General features: G+C 42.0%; 1 protein-coding gene across 1 annotated transcript in view; it reads left to right on the top strand.

The window, feature by feature from the left end:
- Window positions 1–9,007: 9,007 nt before the first annotated feature.
- SYNE1 (spectrin repeat containing nuclear envelope protein 1) overlaps window positions 9,008–12,535 on the top strand; it is a 295,834-nt gene continuing 292,306 nt past the window's right edge. Inside the window, exon 1 of the mRNA XM_051615569.1 lies at window positions 9,008–9,029. The gene's annotated coding sequence lies outside the window, so the exon portion shown is untranslated. The remainder of the gene's footprint in view (window positions 9,030–12,535) is intronic.

Raw genomic sequence — 12,535 nt, 5'->3', positions numbered from 1 at the left:
CATCCAAGCCTTTGCCCTCACGTATGGAGCCATTCTAGCCACCCACTACTCCCTGCCACCCGAGCACACACGCAAACATCTGTACATGTAACCTTCACCCTGCAAAGCACCCAGACCCTCAGCAAGCTCATCAGAGAGCTCCACAGATAACGGAAATGCAGTTACAGTCCTTTGAAAACTGGTGAATAATTAATTTAACCTTTTGCTACTGCAGGTCATTAATTTTTACTGCTCTCAGATGGCTTGCTATCATGGAGAGTAAGCTTAATAAATCTTGAGCTGTAAGGGCTGGGAGTTGTGGAGGCAGGCATTCAAGCACAGAGAGAGAGTAGAATCTCCAGGTGTAGAAAATAATTTACTGGTAAATACAAGGATCTTGGTACCGGTTTCATGTACACTTTCATGCATGCTTTCAGTTTGATCCTTATGAAACTTTCAGTAGAGTAACACCTGATTCATTCTGGAAAAGACTCAGGGAATGAGCACTTCTAAGATGGAAGACTTCTGGAACAGACTTAGCATACAGAAATATACATGAGTAAATTGATATACATTGACTTACAATGACAATCTGAACAATTAAAATGATAAGGAATTAAAATGATGAGAGATTATGAAAATGTAAGGAAATAGCTTACAAAAGTGAAGTGTAGAGCTTACAAAAATAAAGCAGTCAACGTGTCTCCTTGACATGGGCTAGTAAAACTTAAGAAAGTACAGATTTGCTAAGACTAAAATGTGGAATTGAAGGGCATACATCAGAAATGACTGCTGACTCTTTCAATTATGATCACCTGCTCTGAAGCAAATTGCTCTGGACTGATCAGGGAACAGTCATAAGGCATAAATAAGACTGTCATGACAGAGCATGAACTGAGATTAAAAAACTGGGCAACACTGTGGAGATTTCACTAACTAGATAATCATCAGAAATTGTAAGAGGAAGCAGTGATAGGGGAATTGATGTCAGCAAGAATGCTTCTACTTTCCACTTTTGAAGACAAATTCAATACATACAAAGATAGTTGCATGTCTTTGAAACAATAAGTGTTGCCTATTCTCAGGAATGTATTATGAAATGTTCTTGTTTGGTGATGACAACCTACATCTGATCTTCAGACAATACCAGATAAAACATTCTTTGGCTGATTACTACCTGCTGCTGCCTTCTTTTGAAAAGCAGTCAATAAACTAAGGAGGTAGATTTCACATGCCTACTCTTCATCAATGGAAAGATGTTTGCTTGGATTTTCTTGGAATGGATTGAGCTGACTGGAGTTGGACTGGGAATTTTGAGATGAGAGAATAGGGATGAGAATCATCTAATGTGGTTTCCATCAGAAGACAACAAAAAAGAGATCATTCCCAAGTATTCAGAGAGGATCAACTCTGGGTCCTCCCTAGTCTATGCTGAAAATTATCAGAGGGCTCATCTCTAAAGCTACAAGTTAAGACATAGATTGGAGGACAGAAGAACGTGGTAGGCTCTGCCTGACATTCAGGACTCAGAGTTCAGGTTCAGCTGGATCAACACAGGTATTTATGGAACTACAGAGGGTTCAAGATTATTGGACCACTGGACATATTGTCTGGTTTGTGGTTAAAAGTATAGCATGGCTTCAGAGCCTTGTACTTAACCTGTGTTCTGACAGAAACTGGCAAAAAACACACCCCAACAAGCAAAAAAAAAAAACCACCAACATTGGAGCTCTGCAAGGGGAGCTCCTGGACCAAAATAAAACAGCCCCCCCAAAAAATTCCTTAGTGTCATTTAGTTGTTCTTAATTTTATCTGAATCCCTGGGTTTTATAATATTGAAATATTGAAGAATGGAAAATCACAGAGTAGCCTGCAGTCATCAAAGCCTGGATAGAAGCAAAAATAACCCGAAAGAATTCAGTGATAAAGGTAGATATGGTCAGCTCTACATAAATCTTGTGCTCCTACCTGTGTAAGCCACTACTGACCATATTGCTAGGTCTTTTCTTTGTCCAGATAACACGAGTCTGTAGCAAGTCTGCACTGCACTGTGTTGGTGGTTCAGGTAAATCTGTTGCAAGTTGCCCTTTTATTTCTAGGGTGCTGCATTTCAGAGTCAGAGGTGCTAGTCAAAGCAGTGTCTCATATACATATGCCCCTTAACACAGCCTGGAGACAAAATCAGGCCATTCTGCTCTGGTAGTACTTAATACCTGCTTTGAACTCCTTTTGTAAAAACTGTGTGAAAAAAATAATAAAAATGTTGTCTCTGGGCAACTCACATTGCATGAAATGTCCAGAGATAAGCACTGAGGAACATATTTACTGAATAATTATTGTGATGAGTTTTAGCTACATTCTGTATTGTTGTATTGTAGCACAGTACTTTCCTGAAATGTGTTGTGGTGCAGAAGAGTGGTATCTGGAAACTGTCTAATTTACAACACTGTGTAACAGGAGAGATATTTAAAGTCAAGAGATGGGTAAAATTATTTGGGAAGCAAAGAATGATATTATGTAGGCACACTAATTTATTCTTCCAAAATTGCCTTTCTACAGCCAAATGAGAAATCTTATAATTTAATTCTTAGTTTTGATCTATCAATTAAAAAAATGTTTGTTCTTAGTCAAATTCCTATCTATTTCCGTAATATGAGATTTATGTGCCATTTTTCGCTGACTCTGTATTGTTATACCATCCCTTCTTCAAACTCTTTTAAATAAGCTATTTTTTAATAAAAGTTGCAGTGTTGTTTTAAACAGCATCATTTGAAAAAAAGTCTCTCTACACTTCAGCTTTCATAGAAAGCATCAGGCTTCTTATTCATTATGTGTTTCTTGACAACACTTAGAGTTTCATGCTCCTGAATGAAAATTATCATGATGAAAAGCACTGATGTTTCATAGGAGGATCCTGACACTACTCAGAAGGACTTCTGATGCCACGTGTCAACATCAAAATGCATAAAATAATATCTAATAAGATTAAGTGCTCAGAGATTATAGATTTCTGCCACCAACGTTCTCATGAATTTCAGGATGCTACTCTTACCTAATGAATTTAAGATATATACAAAATGAGGTCAGAAAATACTTTGGATAAATTCTTTCACTCACACATAGTGTACAGCGTCCTTTTATCTCAGCACTAAAGATTTTTTTTTTTCTTTAGTCCACATGGTGGCACTATCTGATCGTGTTTGCTTTGTAGTGCTGGTTCAAGGCAAAAAAAAAAAAACAAAAACCAAACCAACCACAAAATTTTATGGTGTTCTATCTGAATTTTTAAAGACTTTTTTTTTTTTAAAAAAAAGAAGTGTTATTGAAAAAAAAAATTAGATTAAATGTTTAAAGTCTCATCCTCACAACACACGGGAGCCTGGAGGCACAGGGGCAGGTGGATGAACAAAAGTAATCCAGCCAAAACTGAGCCACAGCCTGCCACAGCCCCTCCCAGGGGCAGTCCCAGTAGAGGATTAGCCCCCATGGGCTGGGGGTGGGTCTATGGGGGAGGGTTTCCCCAGACCACCTTACAGGTGGAGGGGGGTTACTCTCTTCAAGGGTATAGAACGCATTTTGGCATGCAGAGGAAAAGCATCTTGGTATTGCACAAGACATTATAGGATGTTTAGAGGCAGAAGCAGAAGTGGGATAAGGGAGGGATTGTGGTAGATTAAGAATGAAAAAGGGTAGGAAAATAGAGGGCTCAAGGGATAAAATGTATCCTGTAAACAGGCTGCTGGTCAGTTCACAGTCGCTGCACCTGATCAGTGCAGTCTGCCCTGGCTTCTCATTAAATTCCTTTTCCAGGTATTTTCCTGGGTGAGAGCTTCCCTTTTTTATGAGCATGGGTGTGTGCAGATGTCTGTGTGGCAGCAACTGGAGTGGACCAGGGGCCATAGGGGCCCATACATCTCTGCTGCCAGCCCCTGGAGAGACTGGAGAATGTACATAGTGTGTATGGGTATGAATGTCAGTGTGTGCAATCCCCAACGACCATCAGACTCCATCACTGGCAAGTAGGATATGAAGCCCAGGAGACAAATACCAGAGTGTTCACAAGTCTGGGCTGGATGCTGGAAAGAACAGGGGGTCAGAAAGCAGGCTACTGCAGGGACCAGGGGGTCTGGGCCAGCTACTGAGGAGACCATGACATCTGGTGATGTCACAGGTCTGGACCAGATGCAGGAGAGACCTTCCTGCAGGAGCATGTGTCTATGTGAGGTCAAGGAGAGGAGCCTGGAGCAAAGGAGGCATGCTGTGTGTGTCCCCATGTCTGTGTTGGAGGGGCGGTGTGCTGGGGTGTGTAAGCGCACCTGTACCAGCAGGTGGGGTAGGGCTCTGGCCTGAGGAGCTGACGTGCCCAGGTGCAGGCAGCTGGGGAGACTGTTTAGCGTCAGCTACTGGAGGAATCCATATTTTATGGGTGCATATGTATTTGTATATATTTTCCACTAACACACTTTCACCCTGATCAGTCGGGAGGGAAACAGGATCCAGCCAGTCCTGTCACTAGTGTCTGCAAGAATTCTGTGTTATCTGTCCCTGTTGAACTGTGTACACACCCATATGTAGATGTAAATGTAGATGTAGATGATTTAGTTGTAGATGTATGTGTATGGTGAGCATATATATGCCTATGGAGTGTGCACACTCAGCCTTGTTTCTGACTGGATGTGGGGATGTGGAGCTGTGGCAGCATTGCTGCTATCTCACTACTGGATTTGGCAGCTCCTAGCAGAATATATATATAATCTATAAATTGATAGTACTTCTGCTTGCTTATGACCTTTGGATAATAACCTTTTAGTCTTATTTGAAACAATATTGGGGTGTCCACTTTCATTCCTCTTTAAAAGTCTGAGTTTATGGAAATGTTTTCAAATTTAGTGTAAATTATGAAGAGTAAATGAGTAAAAACTGGCACAACAATAAATATCAAATAGATATAGTGAGTTTCTTGACAATAATGAGGTGACTAACATTAGAAATAAATGCCATTTGTTTTAGGTCGACTCTTCCCATATGCTAGACTGAGCTCATTCTGTACATTTACAGATATTTATAACCTAATTAGGTATTTCTAAGATGTTTTAAGTTTGGTAACTTCACTTACAAGAACATGTTATATGCCATGGTATTACATACTAGTTTAGCAGATTTTTTTTTTCCTGATTTTTTTCTATTCCTGCTACATTTTTGTGTAACCTCATCCCATTGCTTTAATTCCCTTCTGCACAATGCAGGGACAATTAAGTGGTCTGTTAATTGACTGTCAGTTTGAGACCCAGGTTCTGCTACATTTAAATACAAAACATAAGCATGTACAAATATGTTTACATACAGTTACAAAACCTTTATGTAGAAAAATCCATACAGTCATACAGTTTATACATTTATACTTGACACAGTACATGAAAAGGAGATGTAGAACTGCACACATCTCTCTGGGCGTATGTGGCAACGTTTTAAATTTGCACATCATTACTGTGTGGCAGTTTAGGACAGGAAGGAAGTGGCAACTACAGCCTGCTGCAAGACCTGCAGAAAGAAAGGTATGCTCTGTTGCTCAAACCAGTCTCAATATTCACAGAGTGACACCAAAAGAAGAGATCAATCTTGGAAGAGAATGAAGCACCTAAAGAGATACCATATTCTGCACCCTGAAAAAGTATCAAAAAAATAAAAATGCTTTCCAGGAAGGTGCTTGTCTAGTCTGTACTTTAAAATCTCCCATGATGCAAATTTCACTTCCTCCTCACAGTATGTAGTGCAAAGCTTTATTTCCTCCTAAATTTTTTGGTTCTAATATGGCAGTGTCACCTCCTGCAAGATGGGCAAATTGTTTCTTGTTCTATCCACCACAAACACTGAGGAGGGATTATTCCGTTCCTTTCGTAGTGCTCCTTTATGGGTTTGAATACTGTTATACATCCCATCAGCTTCTAATCTCTAGATTAAACATCTATTTGTCTTTTCTTTTGGATTGTGCCTTCTAGACCTTTCACCATTATCTTAGCTGTCCTCTGGATTTTTTGTACCTGTTTTAGATCTTCCTTGAAGTCTGGCAAAAAGAATTGGACCAAACACAGAGTGACACAACAGTGAGGCAAACCAAAACCTCCTTTAAAGGCAGTATCCCACTTCTGAAGAAGAATGCCCTGAATTCTTCAGAAACAAAGATATCACTCGTGTATCAGCTAGAAGTAGCCCCCCTCAGTGGTGCTGTCACCCATTACAGAGAACCAGCACTGGTGATACTGGCAGCATTTCCTTGCAGTTTGTTCTGCTTTACAACAACACTCAGAAGAGGGGTTTGTTAGAAGAGGGACAGTAGCCTTTGGTGCCTGGCTAGACTTGTCTACCAGGGCAGTTATCTGGCTGCCACTTGTCCTTAGCTGAAGCCTGCTTACCTGAATGCTCTCAGAAGTGTGCGCTCCGTGATAAAGAATTTGCTTTGGACACAGTAAGAGGTCTCTAATTAGCTACATTACTATACTTCCCCCCCCTACAGTTAAAGTAATATTTATTTCTTGCCTTAACTGACACCAACATCTAGTAAAGAATCCTCACTTATTATGGCCATTTAATATTAAGCATCTTTAAAATCATAGTAGAATCAAGTATCTACTTAAAGATGTCATTAATTGAAAATTAATAGAATATCTGAACATGGTTCTAGCTTTTCCTTTCCAAAAATTTCCAGTCATGATGAAAGAGCATGCATGGCAAGTAAGGTGCCCCCCTTCCTAACCCCCCCCCCAGAACTGCTATATAGTAGCAAATATAATCCCCTTTCCTTCCAGAAGGCCTGCCTACAAGCATCCTAGTGGCAACAGTTTCAGTTCACGATTTTTTAACAATTAAAAGGAAAATAGGACAAGTGATAGGTATAAACTGTACTGTATTGTCCCTAGGGTAGTGAAGACAATTTTTTTTTCTAGCACAAAAAAAAATAATCCAGGTAAGGGCAGTGAAGCTTAGTTTGGAATATATTTTTCATACAAGGCAGACTCCAGCTTTGTGCACAGCTGGAGTTGATTATTTTGTGTAAGAACAAATAGCATAAATTGGAATTACATTATATTATCATACAATACACAAAGAGGAAGAGATTCAGATTGGTCACATATTCTTTTCTGCATATTATACTCCAAATCAGTAAGATTCCTGTGGGTTTCATACTATAACTGATAGGCAGAATATATCTCAGTCATTTTAGCTGATCATTTAAAACATATAGTGCAGCATATAGTGCTGCAAATTAGAGAATGAAGGAAGTTTAGACTAGTGAGTACTTTGATTAATTGCTTCCAATGGTAGTAGTAGTATTACACAAAATCTAATCTTTTGTAGTGAAGATGTTCTCTCTCATGTTAATACTCATACTCAACCTCAGAAGAGAAAATTAAATTTCTTTCACTAAAAAGATGTATATGGAAAGGGGGATCTCAGAAGCATGTCAGTATCCACTTCCCTTGCCATCTTAGATGCTGCAACTGACATGGGGTAAGACAGGAAGAAGCAGGACAACCAACAGAGGTAAGGAAGTGTTGGATGTGAAAGGCTTTGTGGTTCCCGTCCTGCACAAAACAACCAACCAACAAAATAAGCAAGCAAACAAACAAACCCCCCTTCCCCAAGGCCCCCAACAAAACCCAACCAAAAAATGAACAAAAAAACCCCAACAACACTGAAATAAAACAAAAAACCCTATAAGTGTCAAGAGGAGGAAAAAATCAGGTCCAATATGCCTTGCTACATTAATTGTGATAGAGAATTTTTGTGGATGGCTGGAGGTGACCTAGATAACTTAGACCCCAGTGTTACAAGAATCCTTGCTGTAGCTGCCAGTATGTCTGTTTCTTCCACACAGCATTCTGGCTCAGTAACTGCATATTGTGTCAGGATAGGTGCCACAGGTGTAACTGCTCATATTGCAAGGGTGGCACCAATGTTAACATGACTAGCACTAAAGGAAGGGATGATGCTGAGTAATCTCTGTTGCCTAACCCAGATTTCATCCATCCACTCAGTGAACACCCTGCATGCTAATGTTGTAGAAGCACTGCCAGCAAAGACTAAAACTAAGAGGTACTTTGGCACTGTTTCCCCTAACTTCTTCATTTCAGCTCTAGATGACTGCTTTTCTTTCTCAGGGATCCAGAAAGGACCTGTCTCTTAAGCAGAAAAATGATCCTTCTCCTTCCCACATGAAGCTAGTTTTAGCTGTAACAATAAAAACGAAGGAGGGAAAAAGCATAACCAAGTCTTAGGGTTTGTGCAATGTCTTTTGAAGAGGCAGAATCATATTTTTTACTGGTGACATAAACCCTGTTGCATGGTTAGTGTGGTTTGAGCTCAGGAGTGGCAGTCCGACCGTCTTGCCAGCTCCTCCAAATATTTCTGTACTGCTGCTGTTATGTAAGTGCTGGTGTCCCACTTTGCTTGTGCAGCGCACGATGATGCTCTGGAGCCGACGCCAAAGGTAATGCCCTGCAGAACACTACGCAACGCAACAATGATACTAGCAATAGGACTAGCACTAGTAATGAGCAGCGGCAGCTCGACACAGGCATTGTCGGAAGTATTTCGGCTACTCGCCAGAGCGCACCTCGCGGGTGTTTGGGCTCGGGGCTGAGGCCGGTGCCCCTTCCCCCGCTGCCCAGCACCGCGGCCACGGCAGCCGCCCCCGCACAAGCTGCCCCGGCCTTGCCGCAGCCGCGCTGGAGCGGAGCCGGGCGGGGCGCTGCCCCCCCGCGATGCGCGCACGGGCGGCGGGCTCCGGGCCACGGCGGGGGGCGGGCTGCAGCCCGGGGGGGCGGCGGGGAGAAGTGGGAGGGCGGCCGCGGCCCGGGGAGCGCCGCAGGGGACCGGCACGGCCCGCACACGCAGCCCCGCACACGCAGCCCCACTCACCGCCCTCTCCCCACCCCCGCACCTGCTTCCTCGCCGCGGGCCGGCGGGGCGGGGCGGGGCGGGCGCTGCGCTGTGCTTGGTAACCACGGAGCCGCGCCGAGGCGCGGATCAGCGCGGAGCAGCGGGCGGAGGTAGGAAGCGGCGGCGCGGGGCCGGGGCCGGGGCTGGGGCCGCGGCCTCCCGGGGCTGCGGGTGTGCGGAGGGCACCGCGGCCTCGGTGGGTTCGGGCGAGCCCGGGGGTCGCCAGCTGTACCCTAGCAAGAAGGAGGGACCCCCCTGGGGCAGCCTCCCCCGGCTGCCTCCAGCCGCCTCCTCCGCTCCCCCGCCTCAGACTACCTTGAGGTTAATCCGAAAGTCGCTGCTGTGATTGCGGAGTTGGGCCGTTTTCCTCGGTGGATTTGAACGTTTTGCCCTTTCTGAGTACGGGGGTAAGAAATCCCGGAGGAGGGCCGTGGTTTGCCTCCTGAAGTGCACGTGTGTGTGATGCAGAGATACCCGGTTTCATGCTCAGTCACACACTGCAGGCTAAAATGTAGTTAATCGAGGAAGATGTGACGAGTTTTAAGCCGGGTTGCACGCAGTGATGATGCAGAAAGTACAAGTACACTGCAACAAGGATACATAGAGTCCGTACGTTCCCTGGTATGTGTGGTAGCTCCCCAGAAGTAAGACCTGCTGAAATAGCAGCAGAAAAGGTTGCTACTAGGGTTTTGACAACCATATTTTCATCCATATTCATGCTGGAGGAAAGTGCTTGTAAAGACTATTGGTAATCTGCCATAACAGACCAGATTTTGCAAATTGATGAGGAAGTAGTTAAGTAAATCTTCTACATGACGCGAGGGAAACTCCAGAGCTCATCACTGTGAGGGATTTATACCTATATGGCTGGTAGGGAAGTAATATGTGGTGTTTCTGGCTGCTCGCCAGCACTTACAAGTGCCGAGCCTGTTGCAAGACTCCGAACAGGCACACACTTTTCCTGTCGTAGTACTGGTGGTGGACTGTCTGTATTCTGTGATCTCTGGTAATTATTTTCATGATTCTTGTGTGCACTTTAACACTTAATACTAGTTCCCAAGCTATCACTGTTGATGATCTACATTAAATATGTCTCTGCCACTGGACAGAGTGTCAGGGCACGATGTTATTCTAATTGGTAACCAGAATATGTTTTTGTTGTACTAAGCTTCATGTGCTGAATTACATGACAAAAACAGTTCAAGAGGCATTGTTAAAACCTTTAGAGTTACTATTTTTTTCTGGCAGGAGTCCATAAACTTTGTCAGATGGGATGTTTGACACAATCCTGAAACTCCTTTAAGTTTGGACTAGAAATAGGAGCTCTCCAGAATGAGCACGGTGCTGCATCTTGGAGTGACTCAATTCTTATCTTTGCAAACTCTGCTAGACACGAAAGTAGAAGCAATAATCTCTCCACTTCCCTCCTGTTCTTGTAATTCCTGTTCCTAATGGCTTGGTTTGTTTAACACTACCTTTAGAGATTATATAAGTCAATTACAATTCCATGTTGTTGAGTATAAAATACAAATTAATAGATATTAATCACTGATGAACCCAAATACATTTGTGTAATTTAATTTTTTTTATTATTATTTTTACTTTAAATAAGTAATTGTGACAAGTGCCAGGAATGATTTGGACTGCTACATTTAATATATACACAAGAATCTCATCATGACCATACACCTTTGTGCAGCATTACTTTATTAAAATATGAAAATTCTCAAATGATTTTTTTTGTACTTAGGGACTTTAGGAGCATCTTCCTGGGAACTTCAGTAGAGCTACGCTGAATTATATGGCCTACCAGTGTGCACACTGCTCAAAGAAAGTAACACTTTGATACTGGGTCAGGGAGAGCAGAGGTGCACAGGGAAGGATGAGCAGCACCCTGTTAATGTTTAAATGCATTTGGAAAGAAGGCAAGAGTGCCTGGCCCAAGGAGGATCTTGCTGGGTGAAGCACTGAGCAAGGTGTGGGTCCCTGGAGAACTTCCAAGGTCAGCGCAGTGAGAGTGATGGCTGCAGGTCTACAGGGCTTTGGTGGATCAGGCTTCAAGAGATATACTCACCCTTTGGACAGGCACCACGTTACTCCATCTCAGTTATGCTTTGTGGTGCTTTTTTTTTTTTTTTTTCTTTTCAAGTAGTGGTTTTAGTTATTGGGAAAGTACATACATCAAACACAAACAGTTATTTTCATACTTCCTTGTTACCATGGCTAGTGACAAAACTTTAGAGCTCTCATGTCTTATTGGAGGTCACAAAAGTAACTGCAGCAGTGTACCTTGAAACAATTGAACTTTTGCCTTTGTTTCACTCAAGGCACAGATTTAATGGGGAACACAGGTGTTTCTGCTTTGTCATTCATATGTCAGCTGACATATGCTTACAAATTATTCTTCAGCTAAGCTTTTTCTTGGGAGATGTGCAGAAATACTAAAGATCTGATGTTTACTTGCTTATCTTAAACTCTGACCCACCCTTTCCTGAGATGCTTCGGTGTTTTCTATTTCAGTAGTCTGTGGCAGTTGGGTTTTGTTTGTTTGGTTTGTTTGGGGTTTTTGTTTGTTTGGGGTTTTGTTTGTTTGTGTTTGTGTTTTTTGTTTGTGTTTGTTTATTTGGTTTTGTTTGTTTGGGTTTGTTTGGTTGTTTGGTTTTTTTGTCTGTTTGGGGTTTTTTGTTTGTTTTTTCTTCTACAGATGTACCTCTGAAAGAGCCTTCTGCTATAGGTCGTATTATGCCACAGAAATACTAGATGCAAGATCAGTTTTAAAACAAAACAAAAAAATCTGAATGGCTCTCCTACTGTTACCAGCTTTCAAATTGTATCTGAACTTCACTCTGTCCTGTTTGCTCGTATATCATGACCTCTGATCTTAATCTTGGCCTGGCATTTTCTGGGCAGATAGTAAGCTCTGAGGCAAGGTTTATATCCTGTGTTTGTAGAAGCTAAGGAGCTACTGATCCCAGTCTTCTGCTATTACCAACATCTATATGAACTATAATATATTCCCACTGAATTTAAATAGCAGGATTACTAAACTGTAGTATACACTGTATTTAACACTTCATATCCCAAAGACAGTGAATGACCATTCTTTGAATATATCTAACAATGTACGTTCTGCAATTTTTTCTATACAAATGGCAAGTGTCTGCCTTCTGTTTTCTCCTAGAATACTTTGCATTTTCAGTTCAAATGGAATTACAGCTTTCAAGACAACAGAGTTTCACACCACTCAATTTTTACCCATTGCCCCCCAAAACATAATAGAAAGTAAAAATAAAATATTCACTTGCTGAAATTTAAATGCATACATAGGTATGTGCATGACTAGGTTCTTACAAGTAATTTTTAAATAGTAGAGTACAGTTTCAGGTAAAGCATAGAAAAATTCTGCCATATATGCCACAGATTTAAATGTCAGATATGCGAGTTACTTCGAATCTTCCAAATTACTAACTGCTGTGGCAGTCCCTCAGTGTTACAAAGAACTTTTGTTCAGTTCCAAGCACTGTTGAAGTATAACAAGAGGAACAAAAATAATCTGGAGCTCCAGAAAGGATCCAAATATCTCTCTTCCTTCCCACACTCCCCAAGAAAAAAAATA

Source organism: Apus apus, chromosome 3 (assembly GCF_020740795.1).
Source record: "Apus apus isolate bApuApu2 chromosome 3, bApuApu2.pri.cur, whole genome shotgun sequence".
In the NCBI taxonomy this organism is placed as follows: Eukaryota; Metazoa; Chordata; class Aves; order Apodiformes; family Apodidae; genus Apus; species Apus apus.
This window is presented reverse-complemented; position numbering and strand designations above follow the sequence as displayed.